Raw genomic sequence first — 6,006 nt, 5'->3', positions numbered from 1 at the left:
AGAGTGTCACAGAAAAATTATAGGGTGAAATCTGCATCTCTGACTCCTTCCCCAGGCATAACCGCCTGAAGCCTTGGGCAGGAATTTTGCCAGGGTAGGAAGTGGCTGAGACCCAGCATTATTTGGGACAGGAATGAGGGAGGGATGTGTGATCATGTGCCTGCAGACAAACCTGAGCCATGCTATACATCATACCTGTGTGTGCTTAACCCTCCCTGATTCAGCATCCTTCCTCCTATGTGGAAGTGTATTTGCCTTCCTCTGAGTTTCCAGGCTGCCACCTTATGGGGTTACACAGCTCCAAATGAGCCCTTCAAGGCCAAATTTCCTCTCCACCCACAGTGACCAGTTGCAGGGGTGTTCAGTGTGTACGCCAGCATAAGACACCCTGCCAGGAACAGGTCCAGGTGGGTGCAGGTACTTTCCCTTCTCCCCCAGTTTTCCCTTGGCTGCACCGAAGAGAGCTGTGCTCTGTATCCAAAACTAACGCAGTGTCCTGGGGTAATGAAACCAGCAGAGTTTCAGTCTCCTCTCCTCTGGCCCCAGGATGCTTGTGAGCACAAAAGCAGTCGTTCAGAGCAGTTATTTACCCAGCTGGAAGCCAGGGAGGGGCGAGGGGTTATTCCCCTCCAGGCACTGCTTGTGCAAAGGGTGCTGGGAATCTGGTATCATGGCTTACGCAGGTGGGAGCTAAGGGTTGCTTGCCCCTTGCCACCAGCCCAGGAGGGGTCTCACCCACCCCTAGACGTGTCCTTGGCGAAGCAGAGATGAGGGGATGGAGTATCTGTACCCAAATAATATCTCTTTTCCTCTGGGATCCCCATGGGTGACTGTCCCAGCTCTAGCTTGGGTTTCCCCAGGGCTTTCTTCCCCTCCTGCAGGAAGGGGTAATTCTGCTTTGCCCAGCAGCCATGGCCCCAGGCCAGCCCGGAGGTGCTCAGAGATGAAGGACCAGCGAAACACCCCTGCTAGCAATGTCCCTGGCACCCTTCTGAGGGCAGCGGGCAATTTAGGTGCATGGAGTCCCAGATACAGCAGATAAACCCTAACGCTGCTGAAACCTCAACTCCTAAAATGATCGAAGGAGGACATCCTGCTTTCCTCACTCTCCCCACACAGGATTTTATTCCAAGCATCCAAGCAGTCAGTCAGGACATCCAAACCAGAGCACAGATGTTAAGGGAGGAACACCAGTGCTGTTTTGCTTGATCCGGTGTAAGTCAGCCCTGTGTCCCCTCCTGGTGCCCTCAGCTGCAGCGGTGGGACGCAGCGCTTGCCGTGAAAAAATGACGTCTGTCATCTCAGCAAATCATGGGAACAAAGGCAGAGAGCTCGCTTCTTTTGTCTCTGCCTGCTCAAGTCAGGCAGATGTTTTGTTCCTCCTGCCGAATTTCATGGATTGTCGGGGGGAGGGGGCAGTGACAGGCAGAGTTAGGGCTACATTGCAAGCATAGCACAGAAAGAGCCATTTCTGGTGAAAATCCCAGCCTAACCTGCCAGAAAACCTTTGCGCTCACCTTGCTTTAACCTGCAAGGCTGTACTTGGTCTGTGTGAGTTTGCAGAGGACATTTCCAGGCAGTTTCATACTCTTTATCCAGCAAAAATCAGTAAACTGTGGCATTCTGCCCCAGGATGCTGAGAAGGCTAAAAGCTTGTAAAGCTTCATGGTGGGTTTGTACAAATCCAGGGAGGGAAAAAACCCACCAAAAATTCTAGTACACATCTGCCCTGGTCTTGTGCTCCTCCAACTGCCTCCACTCCTAGGGGCTTACAGACACAATGCTGGGCTAGATGGATTTTGTGCTGCCTTGGTAAGGCTGTTTTCACATCAACTCCTTTAGAGGAAGATTTTGTTCTTCTTCCTCAGTTTGTGGCTGTTTCACGTTTCCTGGGGATGAGGCTGTAAAGCCGGCTTTAAGCTGGTCCTTGAAGGAGTTTGCTTGGCCTGAGGAGGCATCTGAGGTCATGAAATGGAGCTGAGCTGCTGTGCTGCAGATGAACGGATTATTTCTCACTCCTGCATTAGGAGCTCTGTGGATTCAGCCGTTTCTCCGTTACTCTGCTACTTTTATCCATCCCTCCATCCGCACACCCCTCCATCCACCCATTGACCAAGGAGCTCCCGGAGACATCTCTGAGCCACAAGACCTCCTTGGCCCTTGCCCCAAGTGTCTGCATGCTCAAATGGGCAGGAGCTGGCAGGGATGGAGGGCTCCACTTCAAGGGGCACAGACCCTCCCAGCACAGGGTTGAACATGGCTGGGTGAGACAAAGCACAGAAAAACACCCAAGCCAGGCCATCTCCAGAAACCACTCAAGAAACTGGTAGCAGAGGTGTGAATTGAGCACTTAGAGGGATAATCTAGTGTGAAATATTCAGTATCTGCCTCTCTCTCCCATTATTCCCCTGTGTCCCTTTGCTCTCCCCCATTAACCCTTTCCGTGGGGGTACCTAGCTGTATCACCCTGCTTCTGCAGCCCCGCAGAATAAAAAGCTGCCTTTCCTGGGAGGAAGGAGTCCCATTAAATCTGTGATGCTCTTTTCCCTCAGAGTTACTATCCAAAAGGCTCCTATGGGACTCACAGGCTATTCAGCCCGTAATGATCCCGCATTACCTGGCCTCATTAAACAGTGAGTGGGCTGGAAGGTCCTTGGAAAGGAAGAGAGTTCATGAAGGTGGGAAGGAGAGTGACACAAGAAAAGGATGCTGACCATGACAGGCATGGGTGCACTGACCCCAAAAAGCCTCCCCAAGGGCTTTCCCCCACCGCCAGGGCTGGCAAACAGGGATGAGACTTTCCTACATAATATTAACTAGTGCTGCTTCTTCCAGCTCATGCAGGCCCAGGAAAGCCACCACTTGGGCAGAGCTCACCCACGAAACCCTGGTAGAAGAGGGGAGCAGCCCCCTGTAAACCGGCTGGAGACACCAGTCCCGTGCCTTGTCCCACCATCATCTACTGGAGAGGTGGCTGCCGCAGTTCTGGCTCTCAGCGCAGCCTTTGGACTGTTCTGCAGCCCAGGCGTTTGTCACGGGGATGCTATTAATTAGCCTCAGGGATCCCCAGGAACGGGCGCAGCCCTAATTACAGCCCTTGCCTGTTGACTTTGTCTGGGCTGGTGTCTCTGCTTTTAATGCAGAAACAAAAGGGAGCGGACTAAGACAAGTGGTGCTATTAAGAAGGAAGGGGCAGGGGAGGGAGAGAGGATCCCGCATGCTCCGGGAGTCGGGATGCTCTCCGCAAACCGATTTCCCCCCAGTCCAAGTCACCGACTTTGCCAGAAACCGCTGGCAAAAGCTGCTGCTCCAAGGTTTCTCTTTGCCTGGGTGATAAAGGGCTAATTGGATGCGGATTAAAAGTCACTATTAGGGATAATCTATGAGCAGGCCGTGGAAGTGCGGGAAGCATCCCTCCCTTGTCTCTGGGCACAGCGCTGGTGGATGTGTGCGGGCTCTGGTCCTTTGTGTTTCACTCCAAAAAAATGAAAAAAGATACTTTGAAGCGCAAGATGAGCTGGGGGAAGGGAGATGGGATGGGGGGCGGGGGGGGAGCTGGGAAGAAATAATTGCCATGTCTGAAAACAGTTACTATGGCAGCAACAGCCGCCTTGCTGCTGGAGCGAAATGTTGGGGACCAGCGAGCGGTCCCTTTGTCAGAGACTCGCAGACACACATTTAGATGCTAATGCCGGCTTTAACCTTGGCTGCTTAACCTTCATATGATGGGGGGGGGGGGGGCGCAGAAAAAGCAGAGGAGGGTGTGTGTGTGGAAAAGATGGGTTTCCTCTCCCTAAATTTGCCACTGAATGGACTTGGCAGACTCCTCTCAGCTGCGATTAAGACTGTTATTTCTACGCTTAACATTCAGGGGAGGTCTTAACAGCTTATTTATGGATAGCGGGCATTAGCTGCAGCATAATTTACCACTGCAACGCTCCTCTTTATCTCCATCCCCTTGGGATCATCTGATATAAGGCCGTTTTTTAGAATATCCCCTAGGTTTGATCAGCCTGTCTACCTAATCTTGCCTTTATTTATAACTCACAATCAATGCTGGGGTGAAAAAAGGAGGGGCACAGAGGAGGGAAGTGTCTCCTTTGGACTTTGGCTGTTGGGGGAAAGGAAATTTTGCCAGCCTGTTTAGAAAAGGAAGCCTTTCAACTTGAGGCTCGAAGCTGTCTTCAGCAGTGAGGATGAAGGAGGAGGGAGAGAAAGGGTTGGAAGTGATGGAGAGGGGGAATTCCCTGGGGAGTGCTGCCCTGCCACAACACCCAAGGCTGAAACAGCGTCTCCTGCACCGGACCCGGCACTCCTCACAGCCCAAAGGTAAATTCCTAAAACACAAACCTACTGCACACAGATTAACCACTAATTCTGGGTGCAGCCCAGGTTGCATTTGCCTTGGGATTATCCTGCACAGCAGCGTTTAAGAAAGCTTTTGCTGGAGCAATTCAGGCAGAAGCGAAGAGAGCGGTGACGGATCTGCTGGTGACTCCACTCACGGATATGACCCTTTTCTTCTATTTCTGGCATTTTTTTTCTTTAATGCTCCAGCTCCTGGAGTCAGGTGATCACTCACAGCTTTCTCTACTTGCTCTCATTACCTTTACGTGGTTGCAGAGAAAAGCCTGAACTCATGCCAGCTCAAAGGCCAGCTGATGAGGACAACCCCAGTGCACAACAGGTTTTCATTTTCCAGCCTGTGCAACGCCTGCGCCTTGCTTTTTGAGCGGCTGTGCAGAGCGTGGAGGCGATGCCACCTCACATGTGCCAAGGAGCGTTTCTCCCAGCTGCACGCTGGCGGGGATGCAGCTCCCTGCACTTTTCACGCTGTCACCACATGATGATTTCCATCAAAACTGCGCCCAGTGTCACCTCCAGAGACCGTCACAGTGAGCTGCCTGTATTTTTAATGATGGCATGTGTTAGCAGGTAGTCTTATCTCCATGCAAAGCCACAACACACATCCTTGGGATGAAATATGAATATGAGAAATGATCCCACTCCAGCCTGACAATCCTCACTGCACGCTGCGTGGTGAAAGCATCTTAAATTAAAAGCAGTATCTGTCTTCTGCAGCACACTTCTTTCTCCGGGGCTTTCTAGTTAAGCTGTCAGATACAGTTGATATTTATTTTATAAATGCTGTAAAAGAGGGGATAGGTAATATCGTAGGAACAACCCTGCTGCTGCTCTTCGTCTCAGAAGCAACACCAGAAATAAATGCAACGGCAAAGAGCAGGGCAGGCCTTCCCCAGAGCATGCAGTGGGGGTGGCTTCCCTGTCCCCACACTGGCCTGGAAGGGGCTTCCAGGAGGAGTAGCTGGGCCAGCAGCTACATGGCTTGGGGCACTGAGCTGTGCTGGGCCCTGGGGGGCTGGTTGGCCACAAGGACCTCAGGGGTTTTAACATGGGTTGAGGGTGTTGATAGCTTTGACAAAGTATGAGATGCAAAAAGCATTGACAGCAGTGGTTAGCCGTTCGCCCCCCCCCCCCCCCCCGCCCTGGATTCAGCGCAGGTGAGGTTTTCCGTTCCCTGCATCTCTCGGCTTTGGGAGACTGTGCGAGCCCCTGGGGATGCAGATGCTCCGTGTCCTAGCACCAGGCTGGGGGGACGATGACTCCTGAGCTCTCTCGTCGCCAGCACAGGCTCTGCTTTTGCAGGAGCATCGCATCGCTCACCCGCTTTCCGGGCTTAGCTCGTCACCGGTCCCAGTCATCCCGCAGAGCTGTGCATGAACCACTTTTGCAACCCCCCCCCCCCCCGATTCCCTCAGCCGGGGATGACACATGGTGCAGCAGAAGGTCCCTCCTCGTGTCTCACGCGCAATGAATGATGTTTCGGCTTGGTACTATTTTAAGGTGTTTGTTTTTTTTTTATGATTTCTGTGGTCGGTGACGATGCAAAGCGTAGGGATAAGCAAGCTTTAAGCACGGGGCAGGGGACACTCGCTCCCAGGCGACCGCGGGGCTGTCCCCGGGCAATGGAGCGCAGCAAGTCAG

The sequence above is a fragment of the Haliaeetus leucocephalus genome, unplaced genomic scaffold (genome assembly GCF_000737465.1).
Source record: "Haliaeetus leucocephalus isolate CR32 unplaced genomic scaffold, Haliaeetus_leucocephalus-4.0 Scaffold587, whole genome shotgun sequence".
In the NCBI taxonomy this organism is placed as follows: domain Eukaryota; kingdom Metazoa; phylum Chordata; class Aves; order Accipitriformes; family Accipitridae; genus Haliaeetus; species Haliaeetus leucocephalus.
The sequence above is the reverse complement of the archived record's forward strand: the minus strand, read 5'-3'. Positions refer to the sequence as shown.